We start from the raw sequence: 21,777 nt of genomic DNA, 5'->3' as shown, positions 1-21,777 counted from the left end.
GTTGAAAAATTGCCAGTGACTTGTTAATTAGTCTGCCACTGGTAATCACATTCTTCTTGCTGTCTTTTTAGCTTACTGAATTCTTCTGGGAATACCATTCCAGTTTCAGATCAAACATGGATACTGTGATGTGCGATTATGGCGAAAGTTGCATACTTGGCATAAGATTGTTTTCCTTTTTCAGCCAGAAGTTTAAGTCCTGAGGTGAAAGTTAATTCTCATTCTGACATCCCACATGCGCACTTGTTGAAAATTGGCTTTACATTTTTACAATTTGACAGTTGCTTTTTTTAAAGTTACTTTCTTGATTTTAAGTTCTATGAGATTAGTTGGATTTGTCATCAGTAATAGTAGGTAATTGATCCAGTCTACTTTAGTGTCCTGTGTGGTGTAACTGGAAGCAAGTGCTGAATCAGAGAAAGAGTACTGCGAAGGTGTGAAAAGGTGACTGATAGGGTAGTTGTAAATTTTTAATGAGTCAGGTGAATTTTTAATACAGTACACGTTTGAGAGTGTACCACATAAGAGATTATTTGAAATTTAGATTAATACACAGGGCAAATCAGCAAATTAAACTGTGATTAAAAGAGAAGAAACTGATTTGGATTTAAGGGAGGTTTATCAGATTGACGAATTTGGCCGTAATTGTCCCAGAATCTGTGTTCTGGGAGACTGGGTGAGGATGGTGGAGCAAAGCAGAACAGTTACAAGTCAGGTATTTGGGCATAATCCTACTGTTAAAGTGGAAAAGGAGACCCTCAACATGGAGCATTTCGGCTTAACCAGCTTGTAACATTTGCTTATCCAGGCAACCCTCTCGTCACAGCAGTTTGGGGTGATATAGAAAATCGGAATATGGATCATTTCCGGGGAACACAACCCTGCGTAATGCAGGAGTTGCCTATAAAATGAACTTATTCTCCTGTTGAAGGGGAGTGAACAGCCAGCTAATGGGAAGTGCAGTTTACTAAAACAGTAAGTGAAATAAATCATTAGGTTGTACATTTTCTGTTCCCAAAGTCTTAAATGACTCAACAACAGTGTGGAAGTGAGACATTTTGGGGAATGCTTTTTATTTTCGGTTCCCTTGCATGTTCAGTTAAAGTCTCCAGATTTTCTTTTGTGTATGGAGTTGCTGAAGCACTTATTCTGGCAGTTCCAGTTTCTGTCCCCTATAGCAGACATGAACTCTAATGAGGAAAATTAAATCAGAGTTCAAAGTAAATTTATTATTGAAGTGCATATAGGCTACTATACTTTACTACCTTGAGATTCTTTTTTTTCTTGCAAGCATTTGTAGGAAAAATAAAGAAATACATTAGAATTGGAAAATCCATATATAAACAAAGACTGACAAACAACCAAACAACAGGAATTCTGCAGTTGCTGGAAATTCAAGCAACACACATAAAAGTTGCTGGTGAACGCAGCAGGCCAGCAGCATCTCTAGGAAGAGGTGCAGTCGATGTTTCAGGCCGAGACCCTTCGTCAGGACTGTGTCCTGACGAAGGGTCTTGGCCTGAAACGTCGACTGCATCTCTTCCTAGAGATGCTGGCTGGCCTGCTGCGTTCACTGACAAACAACCAATGTGCAGAAGAAGACAAACTGTGCCTACAAAAATAATACCGAGATTATGAGTTGCAAAGACTTCTTGAAAGTGAGGCTCAGTTGTGGAATCAGTTCAGAGTTGTGGTGAGTGAAGCTGATTCAGGAGCCTGATGGTTGTAGGGTAGCAGCTGTTATTGAGATGTGAGGCTCCTGTACCAAATGCTTGATGGAAGTAGTAGAGAGAAGAGAACCTGACCTGGGTGGATGATGGATGCTGCTTTCTTGTGGCAGCGCTCCATGTAAATGCAGTCAACGATAGGTAGGGTTTTACCTGTGATGGACTGGGTTGTATTCATCATTTTCTGTCGCCTTTTCCATTTCTGGGCATTGGTGTTTCCATACCAGGCTGTAATGCAGCCAGTTAGGTTACTCTCCACTGTGCACCCATAGAAGTTTGTCAGAGTTTTGGTGACATGCCAAATCTCCCCAAACTTCTAAGAAAGTAAAGGCGTTGTTGTCCCTTCTTTGTGATGCTGGTCCTCGGACAGATTCTCTGATTGTGTTACCACCAAGGAGTTTAAAACTACTGACCCTCTGCACTGCCAATCCACGAATGATGATTGGCTCACGGGGATCTCCAACTTCTTCCTTCTGCAATTGTTAATCATATCTTGGATTTTGCTGACGATTGAAGGAAAGAGGTAGTTGTCATGGCAACATTCAGCCAGATTTTCAGTCTCCCTCCTACATCCTGATTCATTACAGCATTTTATTATGTGTGCGTGTCTATGGGTAACAAATTTAGAATGTTATGTATCAGTTGGATTGTCGAACCCAGGGACCTGAAGGCAATTGAAGAAACATGGAAGTATGGTGGGCTGTGCTGAACTGCCTTTCAATGTTATTTTGTACTGCAGTTGGTTAAGCAATAGCTCATATAATGATCATCTGTGTGTCTAGGTCTGTATTTAAGGAGGAATTTATTTAACTGCATGGCCAACTCCCTACACCCCCACCCCCATTTCCTTTGTTTTTCAAATGTATTTTCTGGTATTTAAAATTTATCATGAAGATTAAAGTCCTCTTCATTTGCAGACTTGCATTTAGTCTGTTCCAGTACAAAAACAAACTCTTGACTGTGTTGAGTAATAAGTGTATCTAAAAGCGGTTCCTTAACAGGCTGAAGTGAGCTGATGTCTGGCCTTTGAGTATCTTTCCATCACTTTCCTGGTTGATCCAGACAAGTCAACAAACACAAGCCTCTGTTGTTGCACTTGTATTAGAATCAGTAACGTGTTCTGCACAGGAAGTTTAAAGAAAATCGGTAATTCTGTTCTTGGAAACTTTAAAAAGAGGATTAGATGATATTAAGTTGAAAATATTGAACTCTCTTGGTGTTCCTGGTGCAAGGAACTTAGTACTGGGATATAGTTTTGAATTTTTCAGCATCATAGTATTTTTGAGGAGTAACTTAATCATATTTTGCCCCCCCCCCAACTAGTTTGTGCTTATGCGATAAGTATCCTAGTTTCTGACTTTTGTTTTTCGTGTTTAGAGGAACATAATCAATCTACTTCCTTTATGATTTAGTATCAGCAGTTAGGTTTGTGAGTCAATCAATCATTGTTGAAACCAAGAAATTTTGAAGTTAGAAGGCAATTACATTAAATACAAAATAATTTTTAGGCAAATTCAAAATTGTCTTCAAAGACCAAAAACTGGAAGAAATATGGAGGAACAATAAGAAAAATTAAGAAATGTAAAGTACTGGAGCCCTGAAAAAGAATGGGCGGGAGTTATAGGAACTGGTCTTGCTCTGAATACAGTTGTATTTGGCAGAGAAAGAGCTTGGAGGCAGCTTATTTTCAGCTTGAACATCAAGAGAAGAAAGATCAGAGGAACAGTCCTTGTTCTTGGTAAAACTGCAAACATAGGTTGTTTCTTAGAGTTGGCATGTTTTTTGCCTGGTTGTTGTCCAGAAATTGCAACAGGGTTTGAAAGCAAATTCGGATAAGTATTGAAGACTTGAACCATGATGCAATTTAAAATGTGAGGAAGCAGCTGTAAATTCATGAGTTGTTTGAAAATACCCTTATCCATCCCTGAGGCACTCCAACCCTTCAAGACACCACCCAAATCCAATTTTGCAAAATGATTGTTACTGTACATTGTTATGTAGAGGAAAGCTACAGAATTAGTGTTTTAAAGATGTTTGTATTTACAAATGTAGTTAGAAGGATGCACCCACACTTCTCAGGGTCACGGCAATATGTGGGTTAGGCATTTTGTGCAATGAGGTGTGACTACAAAGAGACTTTGCTGTGTCCTGTATGGTAGAGGAAATGTGACTGTGCTCAAAGGCACATTGTTCTGTGTTGACTTGTATCCTTGAAGGAGAGAGGTTGCAGTTTGGTTTGTTGCATATAAAAGTCAACAGGAGATTTTAAAATACAGTGTTATTCCATTTTATAGTTTTCATGTGGTTGCAGTGGTTATATGCAAAATTGCAGTTTGGGCATTTTAAAACGCACTGCGTGACCCGGAAATTTGTTTTTAACTATTTACTGCATCTTCTGAGGCAGCAGCATTTGCACATTGTTGCATATCGAATAGCTTGTCCCACATTTTGTTTCGTTGTACAGGGCTTCTACCCTGGGGTGGGTTCAGGGGAGTATCTAGATTTGGTGGGTGGTAGGTTTCGTATCATCATCCAGTTTCAGCATGATGATGGTGTAAGAGTAGATTTGGCCTCAGCTTCCTTGACGAGGGAGGGAGAAACTAACAGCACTCCTGTGTACACTTTGCTCTAACTTATGTACTGTATATTTGTGTTTCTGCATTCGTTTACATCACCCACTTCGACGTGAGGTTGTGGTTCCTTCTTCTCTCCACCCTTCAGTTTAAAAAAAAGAGTGTGCTGATATTCTGACATGCTATTCTGAAAATGGACTTTAGTTCTTTGATGCCAGAATGTATTGTGGGAGGGGAAAGGAGGGGAGCAGTTGGCATTGTAGGTACTTCCCATTCAAAACGATATCTGTCATTTATTTTGCAGCAAAATATTTATTATTACATTAGTTTTAATCAGTGTAAAACATGGTTAAGCACAAGATGGTTTGTTGCTGACATATTGTGATGTCCCTGTTCTCAGGCTTCCTAAATATTAACCGATTGCAGTATGTCAGTTCATTCTGCATCTGTCAATTATCTTTTTAAAAAAAGATTGTATTTGTTATTTTTTAATTTGAGATACAACACAGAAGAGACCCTACTGGTACTTCATGCTGCACTGCCCAGCAACGCCTGATTTAACCTTAGTCTGATCACAGGACAATTTATAATGACTGACCTACCAATCAGTACATCCTTGCACTGTGGGAGGGAACTGGAACACCCAGAGAAAACCTACGTGGTCACGGGCAGAACGTACAAACTCCTTACAAACAGTGGCGGGAATGGCGAGAATTGAACCCCGGTCGCATTGTGCAAACCTTTACGCTACTGCTGTGCCGAATGTAGCCTTTCCGTTGATCTTCTTGATTGCCAAGATTTGTTTTTAGGAGGTCAAGGTACAGCAGAGTTGAGTCTTTGTCATTTTCATTTGAATTATCATTCCTACATTTGATATATCTGTCCCTAATTACCTGCAACTACTTCTGGTGAAGTCTCTCCCACAGTGCCGCGGAGGAAGTTGGTAATGATACAACTGAGTGACTTGCCTGAGCCTGTAGAAGTTCAGAGTCAAACACCTTCCTGTAGGTGTGGTGTCTCTAGCAGGCTACAGTCAGAAAGCATGGCATCAATGATTTAGATGAGGTTTTTACAATAACCCAGTAATTTCACCATCACTATTACCAAGATTAGTCATTAGTCATTGAAGCAGGTCCTTTGGCACATTGCATCTGCACCATCCGATAGCCACCCATTTTACCCTAGTCTGACATTAATCCCATTCTCTTCGACTCGCCCAGATTCTACCACTCACTTACACACTAGGAGCAATTTACCGTGGGCAAGTAGCCTACAAACCTGCCTGTAATTGGGATGGGGATGGGGGAATGGGGGAACCTGTGCTATTGCGGGGAACAGGGAGACTGTGTAAACTCCACATAAACGATCTCTGAGGTCAGGTTTGAACTTGGGTTTCTTGCACCGTGAGGCAGGGCAAGTTGTGCCACCCTAAAAAATTACTGTTTTTATTCTTTTTATATATTTTACAATCCCAGATTATCGCTAGCTGAAGTTATGGTCCGCAGCTGGTTGGTAGGTTTTCAATTTGTGCCTATGAGGTACTAGTGTAGGAATTTAACTGCTGTACCTTCACTGTGAATATAATTCCTTTGTATTAACCCTATCATGACTGAGGGCTTTTTGGGGATGTTTTCATTGTTGATCCCAAGAATGCTGCATTAGTTGCCCAAATTTAATTGCTTCAGCAAACTGGCAGCTTACAAAGCTTCCACAGTGTTTGTGGTGACCTCGTTCCCACTTACTATTAGCTTGTGACTTCAAGATGAGGCAACTTTCGGGTTCATGGTTGATGCTGATGTATGTGTTCTCTGGAAGTAGTGCTTGTTCCATCTTCTTGCTGCTGTCTTTGTTGATTGAGGTTGGGGCCTACTGGTGATGCAAAATGATTGAGAAGCCCCGATCCATCTTCTTGATCAGGGGTTCACAACCTGGGGCCCACAGACTCCTCGGTTAAGCGTAGGGATCCATGGCATAAAAAAAAGGTTGGGAACCCCTGATCCAGATTATGTAAACACTTGCAGGTAGGAAGGATAGAGATGAAATCCAGTAGTAGGGCTGCCTGCTTACTGTTTTGTCTTGGATCAACTAGGCTAATGCGTAGTATAGGATGGGAAGACGTATTCAGTTGTGCTCTTAATTTAAGCTTTGTAATTGACAAAAGGAGTTTGAAGGTTCAGGAGGTGAGTCATTGCTGTGAGTACTCCACCTCTGTCTTGTCCTTGCATAATCTTCTAATTACGTCTCAACAGCAACCCCTGCCCCTGAAAGTTTTAATATTCATTGGTATTTAATGCTGTGAGTGGCTGTCAGCACCAAGGGAAAGTGCATTGTTAAGTTTGTTGGTCTTTTTACCACCTAAGGAGATTGTTTCATGTTGTTGCATACCTTATGTGAAGACAGGCTGCCACCATTGCATGTATTTCCCTGCTTAGACATGGATAGTTTGCTGGATGCTTCTTGTCTACGCAAGGAAATGGAGGGCAGTGATACTCAGCCTGACACACAAGTCTGAATGAAACAAAGAATTACAATGCTCTGGATGCAGGACACAGGATGCATGAATATCTGAGGCTGGCTGTAAAGTAAGACTGAGTGAATTTGCACATCTGCCAAAGTGTGATGCTGCAGTCAAACATCCTCAGAATTAAAATAAGATAAGGCCATGTGTCAGAAAGCTCAAGAGGACATGGTGAAATAGATAAGAACATAGTATTTTAGATTTCGTAGTCCCTGTGACAGAATACAGGAATTCAGCACTTATTTCGGTTTTGTTTTTCTTCTGGGTTATACATTACTGAACTCAGTGGAAAAATACCACATTTATGGCAACAATTGGTTTAAGTACCTATAGTTTAATTTGGCTGCTGGTTGAGTGGAGTTGCTGAGCATTCACTTTGAGTTTAGTAAAATATGTGGCAACCATTTTGATAAAATACAGGTGGCGTGCAAACTGGTGGATGAATTAATGAGTGGTTTGTCATGGTTTCATTGCCCTCTGGTCAAGTGGGTGGAAATGTGTATTTGGGCAGAAACCCAAGACGTAGGTGGGTTCAGAAGGCCTGAAATCCTATTTTCCCGTTGTGACTGTTCGTGGCACAGTGTATTGGTCGTGTATTCTTAAAGATAATTCTTTTCAGTTCTTTAGGATAATTATTACATTTGAAGAATCTGGTAAGGCAGATAAAGTTCTGCAAATGGAAGAATTATTTCAGGGAATGAATGTCAAATAGCCTTTTGTGCCAAAACAGTTACAAACACTCCCACCCCAACTTCCATTCAGGGCCCCATACAGTCCTTACAGGTGAGTCAATGCTTCACCTCTGAAGCTAATAGGGTTGCCGTCTATTGTGCCCAGTGACTCCTCTATCTACATTGGTGAGACACGTTGTAAATTGGGGGACTGCTTTGACAAGGACCTCTGCTCCATCCGCCAAAAGTGGAACTTCCTGGTGGCCAAACATTTTAATTCCCATTCCCATTCCTGTTCCGACATGGCTGCCTTTTGTGCCAAGAGTGAGGCCGTCCTCTGGGTGGAAGACCAACATCTTGTATTCCGTCTGGGTGGCCTCCAACCTGATTGCATGAACATTGATTTCTCCTTCTGGTAAAAAAAAATTCCCTCCTCCTCCCCTCTTCTTCTATTCCCCACTCTGGCCTCTTATCTCTTCTCACCTGCCTATCACCTCTCCTTGGGTCCTTGCAGTTATGGTCCACTCTCCTCTCCTATCAGATTCCTTCTTCTCCACCCTTTTATCTTTCCAACCCACTGGGCTTCACCAATCACCTAGCTATCCTCCTTCCCCTCTCCTCCCCGCCTTTTCATTCTGGCGCCTTCCCCCTTCCTTTCCAGTCCTGAAGAATGGTCCTGGCCCAATATGTTGAAAGCTGTTTCATTTCCTTGGATGCTGCCTGACCTGCTGAGTTTCTCCACCGTGTTACAAGGGAGGAATAGCGAGAGTGAGATTTGCAACAACGTACGTGGAAATACTTTGGAAACTGAGAATGAGAAAGGAGGTGAATGCTCCCCCTCTAAAGCATTTACATCAGCAATCGGAAGAGGTGCACATGCTAAGTGAAAAATATGCATCTGTCTGTAAGGTCGGGACGAGTCTACTGCTGCACTGTGCGTGAAGCTTGAAAATTAATGCCTTCAAAATAAAAGAAAAATGTTAAATTAAATTGAATGGTCAAAAGGTTAGAACTGTCTTATGTCATTTGTTCTAACCTTTAGACAGATTAGAAGTGGAAATGGCTCATAGACATGGCATGGAAACTGAGCAGAATAGCCTTTTAACGGGAAAACAAAATATTCCAGACTGAGAATGAAATGGAGTTGAAGGATGTTTAAAATAGATAGCTTAAAAAGGACACTAAATAAGGCGCATGGAAAGCTGACTGAGATGTCAGCTCAGTTACATAATAATGTGAAATTCCTGAAAGAACAAGGAGCACTGGTGTCAAACTTCAAATAGCAAATTGTTGAAAAACTGGCTGGAAACAGTGAAGCTGCAGGGAGTGTATTATAGCAAGCTATGTCGGACAAAGAAAGAGATCGGAAAATCTGTGGAATAGCATTTCAGTCGGTAAAAATTGTACTTCAGAAACTGCAGATAAGCTTAGCCAGTAAACATATGCTTATGGGAGAAGCAAAACTTTCACTCTCATAACAAGCTCAGACAAATTACAGAATGTCACCATTTGGACCTGAAAGTTTTACAAAAGCAAGTTGCTGAGCTTTTGGCAATGCAAAAGCAGTCATCAGCAAAGACTGTTCTGCACAGAAATGGGCTGTGTTAGCCCACTTTGCCGGTGCTAACCATGATGTCTGTCAATGCTAATTCTATTTGCCTCATTAGACCTGTATCCCTCTACACTTTTCCTTTTGAAGAACCGTTTTAATTTTGCCTGCCTCTTCCACCAATTCTGGCAGATCACTCCAGATGACAACCATGCATTGAAAAGAAAGCTTATTCCTTGGGTCTGCTTTAAATTTATTCCCGCTCACCGTAAACTCTTCTGGACACCCTCCCATGGGGAAAACAAAATTGACTATATATACCAGCGGTCCCCAACCACTGGGTCGCAGAGCATGTGCTACCGGGCCGCGAAGAAACAACATGAGTCAGCTGCACCTTTCCTCATTCCCTGTCACGCGCTGTTGAACTTGAACATAGGGTTGCCAACTGTCCCATATCAGCCGGGACATCCCGTATATTGGGCTAAATTGATTTGTCCCATACTTGTCTCGTATTTCTCCCGTTAAGGTAGAGCATTCCTATGAAACCTTTCGTGCCGAAATGGCGAAAAAGTGAAGAAGCAATTACCATTAATTTATATGGGAAAAAATTTTCAGCGTACCCAGACCCAAAAAAAACCTACCAAATCATACCAAATAACACATAAAACCTAAAATAACACTAACATATAGTAAAAGCATGAATGATATGATAAATACACAGCCTATATAAAGTAGAAATAATGTATGTACAGTGTAGTTAGGAAGGTTAAGCCAAAACCGATTTGTGGGGAAAAAAATCGGCACGTACGCGCATGCGCGCGTCACATGTGCGCACATCACGCATGCGCACACGTGTGCCCGCGCAAGACTTCATAGTCATGGTAGTCTTTCTCGGGGTAAATACATGTGTCTTGTCAACACACACAAAAAGTGCTGGTGAACGCAGCAGGCCAGACAGCATCTATAGGAAGAGGTACAGTCGACGTTTCGGGCCGGGACCCTTCGTCAGGATTTGACTGCTACTTTTGTCCCTTATTTGGGAGTGAGAAAGTTGTAAAAGGAACTATAAAAGGCCTGTTGAGGTGAGTTTAACCCTACTTGAACACCACTCCCTCCCCCCAAGTCGGCTGGTCCGCGAGAATATTGTCAATATTAAACCGGTCCGTGGTGCAAAAAAGATTGGAGACCCCTGATATATATACTATCGATGCCCCTCATAATTTTATAAATCTGTGTGCAGTTTTTATCACTTACCTGCAGGAAAGATGTAAATAAGGATGAAAGAGTACAGAGAAAATTTACAAGGATGTTCCTGGATCTGAAGAACCTGAGTTATTAGGAAAGATTGAATAGGTTAGGACTTTATTCCTTGGAATGTAGAAGATTGAGAGGAGATTTGATAGAGGTTTACAAAATTATAAGTGGTATAGATAGGGTAAATGCAAGCAGGGTTTTTCCACTGAGGTTGGGTGTGACGACAACCAGAGGCCATGAGTTAAGTATGAAAGTGTCCATCTTCCCTTTCCATTTTGACCTGAAACATTGACAATTCAACAATTCCTTTCACACCCCCACCCCTGAAAGATACTGTCTGACCCACTGGGTCACTCCAGCAGTTTGCTTTTGTGCTTCAGATTCTAGCATCTGTGGTGTCTTGTGTCACCAGTGTGTTTAGCCTATCCTGAGGGAATAATTTTCCTTACCCCAGTTCAGGAATCTCTCTGTTGAATTTTGGTTGAAACCTCAAAATTGTCATGGAGCCCTTCTGATTTCAGGAATTTTATTACCATTGGTAATATAGTGAAACAAGATTTTGGGAGCAATCATAAAATTGTTCAAATATTTACAAAATAGTCTATAAGTGAAGAGGAGTGATGAAAATCATTGTAATTGACATATGTTCTAACAGCATCCTGTTGTATACTGCTGTATATGCATAAATTTCATGCTTTACTCTATTTAAAAAAGTCATTCAATCTCAACATTTCTTTTAGGAAAGTGCCTCATTTTTGTCACATTTCATGCGCCAGTCATCTTCCGACATTAAATTGTTGAATTTGCCTGCTGGGAAACTGAGGAGATTTAGATCTTGTTTATGTGGGCCTGATTTTCAATTCTGGCCAAACAATGAAAGGCCAACACACCACCCACTTCCCTTTGTTTGATCTTTAATTAAAAAATAACTTAACCTTTACTGAGCATGACTGTATAGCTTATGAATAAAGGAGCGGAAGCTGATTTAAGTTTAAAATTCAGTTCTTTATGGTAGATGCAAGCTAAGAATATGTTTTGTATAAGGTAATTCTTTCTTTTGGAAAGAGGATCTTAGATTGACAACTGGGCTCATAGAATAAGAGCACCATTGTCAGAGTGTCAACTCCACCTACCTGGACATGAACTATAACAGCTCTTTGTGGTCACTTTCAGCCCACTCACCTCAAAGCAGATGAGTGATAGACTTTCAATTCAACAATTGTGTCAGCCACAAATTTACTAGCAGTTAATTTGCCCTAAAATATGAAAACCGATTTTCTTGAGAAAAGTTGCATTCTTTGGGTACTACTTCAGCTATTGCCTTGGTGATTTTGCTTATAACTTTACACTGTTATAATTTTCCGAAGTACAGATTAATAGTTGCAAATGCGAGTCAAAATGACCAAGTGGCACATTTACACATTAAGGCATGACCCAGAAGTAGTAAAGTAGGAAACATGGTTGTTACAAAAGAATTATGTGGGGAGTGTCATTATTAACTTGAGCTTAAACTAATTCCCTCGCTCGTTGTAGTATTGTTCTTAGTGAATCTGAAAGATCAGTCAGTGTGTTGGAACTTCACCCCACCGAGCGGGAACTAAGCCTACTGAAGGAAAAAAAGTTACTGATGAAAATAGGAAACTCCAAAGCAATGCCAGAGAACTTATTTAAAAAAAAGTTGTCTGTTATAAAAATTATTGTCTGTTTGTTGGGGACTGCATTGGTTTGTAAGTGATCGTGAATGCAGGTAAATTTGCTTTCTGGCGTTTGACTCGTACATACACTAAATTCGAAAGCAAAAAAGTGCAGCTGGAGAGGTCAGCTGACAAAACAATGTAAGGACTCAGAAGTCCTTACAATAAGGAATGGGGAAATGTATCTGGTTCCTCTGTTGTCAGGCACGCTGCAGTTAATGCAACACACACAAAATGCTCAGCATCTGTGGGAATGAATAAACAGTCGACGTTTTAGGCCTAGACTCTTCTTCAGGACTGAAAAGGGAGGGGGAAGACCCCAGAGTAAAAAGGTGGTGGGGGGAGGGGAATTAGGATGGCCAGAAGATGATCGGTGAACCCAGGTGGGTTGGACAATAAAGGAATGCAGAAGAAGGAACCTGATAGGAGAGGAGAGAGGACCATAGGAGAAAGGAACAGAAGAGGGTACCCAGGGGAGGTGACAGGCAGGTGAGGAAAGGTAAGAGGCCAGTGCAGAATAGAAAAAGAGGGGAAGGAGAGAGAATTATTTTTAACAGGAAAGAGAAATCAATATTTTTGCTGTCAGTTTGGAGGCTACCCAGACAGAATATAAGGTGTTGCCCCTAGTGTCACACCCTGTTGGTTAGCGGATCCAAGTCATTCCTCATGCAGGAGTTGATCTGTTTCATTACCAACCTCACAAAGCACTTCATCACAGTAGCTGTAAGTTTCCTGCTGATACAGCAATCTTTCCCTCAAGTCTTCAGTTTTGTTCTCCGGTGACCGTACATTTGTTTACAAGATACTGGGTAGGGGAGGGTTTTGTCTGTCTCCCCTCCTCCCTATCTTTCAGACATGGTGAAATGGTGCTGTACCTGTATTCCTGAGGGTTAAGTTCACTGAATGCGTTGGAAGATTGTGAAATCGCTGGTTCATTAAGGCTATTTTAAAATACATTGCTTAAAAAGAAATCACAGGCTGCAGATTGCAGTGAGAGTGGTTCAGAAGTATACAGGTTTCCCCCACCATCCAAAGGTAGAGCGTTCCTATGAAACGGTTCGTACGCCGGAATGTCGTAAAACGAAGAAGCAATTACCATTTATTTATATGGGAAAATTTTGTGAGCGTTCACAGACCTAAAAATAAACTACCAAGTCATGTCAAATAACACATAAAACCTAAAATAACAGTAACATATAGTAAAAGCAGGAATTATATGATGAATACACAGCCTATATAAAGTAGAAATACTTTTCCACAATCAGTGCCTGCACTGTTGTCCGTAGTGAAAATCTCACACAAGCGCCGTCAGCAAAAACATGGCACAAGCGCTCTCGGCAGAATATCTCACGCAAGCGCTGTTGGCAAAAACACTCTCTCCAGTAACCTTTAAGCTATGAAGCTGCCAAATCATAGCAAATAACACGTAAAAATACACAGCCTATATAAAGTAGAAATAATGTATGTACAGTGTAGTATCACTTACCGGAATCGGGAAGACAGCTTGCCGAGCACACTGATGATGGTGTGTTAGACTGAGTCGTCGGAGTTTGGGTGGTGCAGTGGCCCCCACCCTCCGGGTATCGGGCAGCAACCTGCAAGGGTACACTTGCTAATTAATTAGGTGCCGCCCGGCACGTAAATGTCGGCCCAGATCAGAGGCGACGCAATCGGCAATCATCTCTGATCTGGGCCAACATTTACGTGCTGGGCAGCACCTAATTAATTAGCATGTTTATTTCAGCTGTTTTCTTAAAGATGTGCTGTGTGCCTCCCGCCTACCGCTGCATTCTCTGCGGATCGGTATCTGTCTGTGGCCTGGGGGTTGGGGTGGTGGGACACTGGGGTGTCATCTCATCGTCGTCTGTTTCCATTAGGGCAGGCAGCTCATCTTCTCCTATGACTGCCCGCCTCGATGTCGAAGATCGAGGTTCGTCGTCTGCTGTGGCTGATGTGGAAGGCTTGAAAAACGACAGTATGCTTGACTACTGAGCCTCGCGCATTTTTCTGTCATACAGTTCTTTGTAAGCACTCAAACCATCCTGCAAATATCCCTTAAACCTACATACCCTTTCAAAATTAAAGTCATACTTTATCATTGCAGCGAAAATCTCACGCAGTTGCTTCACGTTCAGTTCGCTACTGCATTCGGTTTCGATTGTTATCTTTTCCTCTTCCAATTGCATCAGCTCTTCATCTATCAGTTCTTGGTCATGGGATGCCAAAATCTCTTCAACATCATCTTCGTCAGCTTCCACAAGGCAAACTCACTTTGTCCTTGCTTCGTTCACCACGATCAAAACGCTTAATTATGTCTAGTTTTACGCTATGTGTAACACCCTTACAAACTCTTTTAGGCTTTTCCGATACCTTAGAACTCATCCTGCAAATGGCAGCTCACAGACATGTGTTTAAGCAATGCTGGTGAGAATGCCGCTCCGAATCCGGGGGAGAGCAGCTGCTCGGGACGCGCGCTGATTTTTTATTGTGTGCTGATTTTTTTCGTAACAGTGAAAACACCACCTGTTAGTGAAAACAGGGAACTAATGTAGGTCTTTTGTAACAGTGAGGTTTCGTAAAGTGAACGTTCGAAAAGTGGAGGACCCCTGTATTTAGAAGTTTTGTAAACTGTATCTCACCAACACCATCTTATCCAACTTCACTCTGACCCGTTAGTTTGTTTCCTTTCAGAGCATCAGACCAAGTAAATGAACTTTCAGCTGGACATAATTGTTAGTCCATGTTAGCTGAACGAAAGAAGAATTGATATTGTGAGTCTTGTTCTGAAACTAACAATGATTCACAATCTAAAATTAATTCAGTATGTGTTGTACAGTTGCCTGATAGTGGAATTTATTTTTGGAAAGAATTAGAATCAGGTTTAATATCACTGGCATTTATTGTGAAATATGTTGTTTTGCTGTAGCAGTACATTGGAATATATATTTACAAACTATAAATTACAGTCAGAATTACATTAAAAATTAAATAAGTAGTATAAAAAGATAGAAAAAAAAATATAGTGCATTAGTGTTCATGTGCTCATAGGCCATTCGGAAATCTGATGGCAGTGGGGAAGAAGCTGTTCCTAAAAGGTTGGGTGTGTGTCTTCAGGCTCCTATACTACCACCTTGATGGGTAATAATGAAAAGAGGGCACATCCTGGGCATGGGAAAGCAATTGTGTTTCTGCATCTTTTTGTTGATTTCAATGCACAGACTGAGGACCTTGCTCGGTCCTGCCAGTTATCACAAAACAGCTATCACAATTCTCTTCATGGAATGTCCATTGACTGTGACACTTGTCACCCACTGTGCCCAATTGTCTCAAAGTCACAGGCTGGATAGAAATCTGGAGAACTGTGGATAAAAATCCTGGTCATTCCCTGAAGTTTCTCTTCCTGTAGTTTCCACTTTTTTTTTCTCACCAAAGTTGTTGTGATGGCTTGTCACCAACCATACCTGAACTGTTCTCCCTTCGTTCTGGCGCTTTATTCTTCCTTTTGTCACTTTGAATTGTTCTGTCTGCCTTACCTCTAATTTAACATTGACTGTCCACTAATATATCACAAAATTTATTCCCTCTAACCCAGTTCACTGGATGTTTTGTGTGATTTCAAGTTCAAACTCCTAAAGCATTCTTTCCTCTAATTTCCCCAGTCAAATCTTCTCTTAACCTTTTCCATTAAACTCGCTATCCATATTTTGAACACCCTCTTGATCCTGTTAGATCACAAGACATGGCGTTACCCAAAATGAAGCTGTTTTTAATCACACCCTTGAACAATTCACTGCTTCCTCCCCCCCCCCCCGCCCCCTGTTAATTCCAGTTTGAATGCCTTGGAAAATCAAGCCAATTACAATGTTTCCTATCCCCAACTGTGTAACGTTTGCTTATCCATTTATCTGCTCTTTCTGCAATTCAAACAAATTCTCTCCCTGCAATTGATGATCCCATTTAAACCATCATATTCTCTCATTCTGGTCATTAGCCCTGGTAATTTTTGACCAGTAAAGGAACACAAGACTCACATGAATGTAGTTGGCCGAAGAGCTCTATGACATACCTGAGTACTTAGCCATTCATCACTGATCTACCTCCACTTTCTAGAGCATTAATTGCTCCTTGTCTTTTCTTCCAAAATGCATGCCTCAAATGGATATCACTCATTCTTCCGCCCTGCTTCCTCTGAACTAATCTCTCATGACACTGACAAGAAGCACTTGGCCGTTTTGCATTTAAGTGCCATGTCCGGGCTTGTTCTAGTTAGATTGATGCTTCAGTACAGCAGTGAATATATGGAACAACATCTTGGATATCATTTTAATTTCATGGCTATTCAGGTGCAAGGAGGATATTTACATTTGTATGATACCTTTTCTTTTGTCTCCAAACAACCCAAGGCACCTTGCAATGAGTTTTTTTTCTGGTTATCATAAACATGCAGCCAGATTGGTCAGGCAGTTTGTGCAGAGTAAAATCTCAAAATAGAAAATTGATTGTGTTGGATCAGGAAGGAATACAGGTTATGACATTAACTTAATCTAAACCTAAATAAAGACTGAAATAGCTTTCAGTGTTCAACATGTGAGGTAGCATCTGTGGACGGTTAGTGTACATTGATACCATGTACCAAAGTTAAGGATAAAAAATAGTTTTAACGATGTATAGAAGGAAGGATCAATAGCAAAGGATTTAAGGTCAGATTTGTGATGACATGAAAGGTAGAGGAGATGAAATGATGAAGCTGGATGAGGGCACCATTGCAGAAACAGTTAGTGATAAGACTAGTGAACTGGCACAACTTTGGGTCTAGTTAAGTTGTAAATGGAAGTCAGCACAGTAATTAGTGATGTCAAGTCCAATATGACTGATCAACAGCTGAGCCTCATTGGGAAAGTGTGGAAAGCTGCAGATAGATGTGGGAGTGAAGGAAAGATGGAGAACTGGCACAACAGGGAATTAGATTCTTGTGGACGAGAAGGAGCTTTCCACAAAACAGGCTGCATTTTGTTGAAAAAGCTGTGAGCAGTAAACACGGCACAAGTAAATCGTTGCTTCACATGGACTGTGTCTCTCCAGATAGTGTAAAGGAAGAAGTTGAAAGGGTAAGTATTGCACCTCATCATTGAATGGGCAGTCGTTATGTGTAGGAGAAGAGGACTGAATTGTGACTATTAAATAAATCGAAGTGTTTCAAGGAAACAGATCCTGTGAATGCTGGTGAGAGAGGGGAAGCAAAGCTATTGCTTACTAATTCTGCAGCTGGAAATGGAGGCATGAAAGCTGAGGAAGAAGGGGTAATAATCTGTGATGGGCCTTTGGATTGGTAGCAGAGTGGTGCTATTAGATCTTGTTAATCCAGTGCTTCAATTCTCATCTCAAAGGTGAGACATCTGACAATGCAACAACATACACACTTACTTGAAATTGCCTTTCTTTTCTCACAAGTTAAGTAGAATTAAACTATTTATTTGGGGTGGGAATCAGTAACTCAAGGGATCATACTTGAAGGATTGGTCATGAGAAATAATTGATGCTGAAGATTTTTTGAGACCTGTTAGCATCCTGTGTCCCAAAATGTATATCCTGTGATTTTGTATACATTGATCTCCTGGGTCCGGGTACACTCATTTGGAAGTATAGAGCCACAATGGAGATGGTTAAGCACCCATGGTCTTTTCAACATGGTGAGTGTAACTGTCTATACACTTCGCAGTTACTGTATTATTGTCATTGCAGAATAATATCAATGTCTATTACTGTTTGCAGAGTAAGGCCTATCCAGAGAGGAGAGTATTGTGAATGTTCAATCTCATTTGTATTTTCTAATATTCCAAGCATCTTAATTAAACTTAGTTACTCTACACATATCCGGGACTTGGATACACATTTTGGAAAACAGGATGTTAACAGGTCTCAAAGAATCCTCAGCATCAATTATTTTTCTTGACCACTCCTTCAAATTTGAAAGCTAGAGCTTTTCTCTTTGGCCAAAAGGGATGAGTAGTGACTTGACAGAGATATAAAAGAAGAAAAGAGTGATAGAGAGACTGGATAGCTAGATAGCTTGTACAAAAGGGCATCTTTTGTATCTTCTGATAATATTCCTAACATCTACAAAAGTATGATGTAACTTAGTTACTCTTTGCGGATCCAGGACTTGGTCGTGTCAAAAGCTCAAACCTGTATTCTGTTTGACAGTCCACTGTGATCCAGTTCGTATACAGTAAGTCTTCGAGATTTTGCTGCATTTTTAGCAAAGGTTGTAATTTGATTGTCATGCTTTACTCTGAATGAGTAAGCAATGCATAACCTATTTTTAGCATTTTCTGGCCTGCAAAGGTCTTCGCCTTTTGCTGCAAATTTAAAAAGATCTAGCATCCGATTAGACAAAGATTTTCACTTAAATATAGAGGAATTAAAACATATTAACCACTTTTTTTTTGAAAGGGTGCACATTCAGCATGTCCCAACAAGTGGGTCAGACAGGCAAGATGAGTAGATAACTGCAAAATAAATTGTCTGCCTGGCAAACCTGATCAATAGAGAGGAGATTAACGCAATAGAAAGGAAGGACATTAGCCGGGAGGATGTGGAATCGATATGGGTAGAGTTGCATAACACTAAGGGGCAGAAAACGCTGGTGGGAGTTGTGTACAGGCCACCTAACAGTAGTAGTGAGGTTGGGGATGGCATTAAACAGGAAATTAGAAATGCGTGCAATAAAGGAACAGCAGTTATAATGGGTGACTTCAATCTAGATAGAGATTGGGTGAACCAAATTGGTAAGGGTGCTGAGGAAGAGGATTTCTTGGAATGTATGCGGGATAGTTTTCTGAACCAACATGTTGAGGAACCAACTAGAGAGCAGGCCATTCTGGACTGGGTATTGAGCAATGAGGAAGGGTTAATTAGCAATCTTGTCGTGCGAGGCCCCTTGGGTAAGAGTGACCATAATATGGTGGAATTCTTCATTAAGATGGAGAGTGATATAGTTATTTCAGAAACAAAGGTTCTGAACTTAAGGGGAACTTTGAAGGTATGAGATGTGAATTAGCTAAGATAGACTGGCAAATGATACTTAAAGAGTTGACGGTGGATATGCAATGGCAAGCATTTAAAGATCGCATGGATGAGCTACAATTGTTCATCCCAGTTTAGCAAAAGAATAAACCAGGGAAGGTAGTGCACCCATGGCTGACAAGGGAAATTAGGGATAGTATCAATTCCAAAGAAGAAACATACAAATTAGCCAGAAAAAGTGGCACACCTGAGGACTGGGAGAAATTCAGAGTCCAGCAGAGGAGGACAAAGGGCTTAATTAGGAAAGGGAAAAAGATTATCAGAGAAAGCTGGCAGGGAACATAAAAACTGACTGTAAAAGCTTTTATAGATATGTGAAAAGAAGAATATTGGTTAAGACAAATGTAGGTCCCTTACAGTCAGAAACAGGTGAATTGATCATGGGGAACAAGGACATGGCAGACCAATTGAATAACTACTTTGGCTCTGTCTTGGAGGCAATATGACAAGATAGACAGAACTCAGCATGGATTCCTTAAAGGAAAATCCTGCCTGACAAACCTATTACAATTTTTTGAGGAAATTACCAGTAGGTTAGACAAGGGAGATGCAGTGGATGTTGTTTATTTGGGTTTTCAGAAGGCCTTTGACAAGGTGCCACACATGAGGCTACTTAACAAGATAAGAGCCCATGGAATTACGGGAAAGTTACATACATGGATAGAGCGTTGGCTGATTAGCAGGAAACAGAGAGTGGGAATAAAGGGATCCTATTCTGGTTGGCTGCCGGTTACCAGTGGTGTTCCACAGGGATCAGTGTTGGGGCTGCTTCTTTTTACATTGTACATCAACGATTTGGATTATGGAATAGATGGCTTTGTGGCTAAGTTTGCTGACGATACGAAGATAGGTGGAGGGCCCGGTAGTGCTGAGGAAATGGAGAGTCTGCAGAGAGACTTGGATAGATTGGAAGAATGGGCAGAGAAGTGGCAAATGAAGTACAATGTTGGAAAGTGTATGGTTATGCACTTTGGCAGAAAAAATAAATGGGCAGACTATTATTTAAATGGGGAAAGAATTCAAAGTTCTGAGATGCAACGGGACTTGGGAGTCCTCGTACAGGATACCCTTAAAGTTAACCTCCAGGTTGAGTCAGTAGTGAAAAAGGCAAATGCAATGTTGGCATTCATTTCCAGAGGAATAGAGTATAGAAGCAGGGATGTGATGTTGAGGCTCTATAAGGCACTGGTGAGACCTCACTTGGAGTACTGTGGGCAGTTTTGGTCTCCTTATTTAAGAAAGGATGTGCTGACGTTGGAGAGGGTACAGAGAAGGTTCACTAGAATAATTCCGGGAATGAGAGGGTTAACATATGAGGAACGCTTGTCCACTCTTGGACTGTATTCCTTGGAGTTTAGAAGCATGAAGGGAGACCTCATAGAAACATTTCGAATGTTAAAAGGCATGGACAGAGTGGATGTGGCAAAGTTGTTTTCCATGATGGGGGAGTCTAGTACGAGAGGGCATGACTTAAGGATTGAAGGGCGCCCTTTCAGAACAGAAATGCGAAGAAATTTTTTTAGTCAGAGGGTGGTGAATCTATGGAATTTGTTGCCATGGGCAGCAGTGGAGGCCAAGTCATTGGGTGTATTTAAGGCAGAGATTGATAGGTATCTGAGTAGCCAGGGCATCAAAGGTTATGGTGAGAAGGTGGGGGAGTGGGACTAAATAGGAGAATGGATCAGCTCATGATAAAATGGGGGAGCAGACTCAATGGGCCAAATGGCCTACTTATGCTACTTTGTCTTATGGTCTTATGGTCTTCACTAAGGAGGACATAAATAATCTTCCGGAAATAGTAGGGGATCGAGGGTCTAGTGAGATGGAGGAACTGAGGGAAATACATGTTAGTAGGGAAGTGGTGTTAGGTAAATTGAAGGGATTGAAGGCAGATAAATCCCCAGGGCCAGATGGTCTGCGTCCCAGAGTGCTTAAGGAAGTAGCCCAAGAAATAGTGGATGCATTAGTGATAATTTTTCAAAACTCTTTAGATTCTGGATTAGTTCCTGAGGATTGGAGGGTGGCTAATGTAACCCCGCTTTTTAAAAAAGGAGGGAGAGAGAAACCGGGGAATTATGGACCGGTAAGCCTGACATCGGTGGTGGGGAAAATGCTAGAGTCAGTTATCAAAGATGTGATAACAGCACATTTGGAAAGCGGCGAAGTCATCGGACAAAGTCAGCATGGATTTGTGAAAGGAAAATCACGTCTGACGGATCTCATAGAATTTTTTGCGGATGTAACTAGTAGAGTGGAAAGGGGAGAACCAGTGGATGTGGTATATTTGGATTTTCAGAAGGCTTTAGACAAGGTCCCACACAGGAGATTAGTGTGCAAACTTAAAAGCACATGGTATTGGGGGTATGGTATTGATGTGGATAGAGAACTGGTTGGCAGACATGAAGCAAAGAGTGGGAATAAATGGGACCTTTTCAGAATGGCAGGCAGTGACTAGTGGGGTACCTCAAGGCTCAGTGCTGGGACCCCAGTTGTTTACAATATATATTAATAACTTAGACGCGGGAATTAAATGCAGCATCTCCGAGTTTGCGGATGACACGAAGCTGGGCGGCAGTGTTAGCTGTGAGGAGGATGCTAAGAGGATGCAGGGTGACTTTGGATAGATTAGGTGAGCGGGCAATTTCATGGCAGATGCAATTTAATGTGGATAGATGTGAGGTTATCCACTTTGGTGGCAAGGACAG

The 21,777-nt window shown here is 41.2% G+C and overlaps 1 protein-coding gene across 3 annotated transcripts in view; it reads left to right on the top strand.

The window, feature by feature from the left end:
• The window catches only part of dennd1b (DENN/MADD domain containing 1B), a 330,960-nt gene that overhangs the window by 12,292 nt on the left and 296,891 nt on the right, over positions 1-21,777 (top strand). The window lies entirely within an intron of this gene.

This window comes from Mobula hypostoma, chromosome 12 (genome assembly GCF_963921235.1).
Source record: "Mobula hypostoma chromosome 12, sMobHyp1.1, whole genome shotgun sequence".
NCBI lineage: Eukaryota > Metazoa > Chordata > Chondrichthyes > Myliobatiformes > Myliobatidae > Mobula > Mobula hypostoma.
The sequence above is the reverse complement of the archived record's forward strand: the minus strand, read 5'-3'. Positions and strand labels throughout refer to the sequence as shown.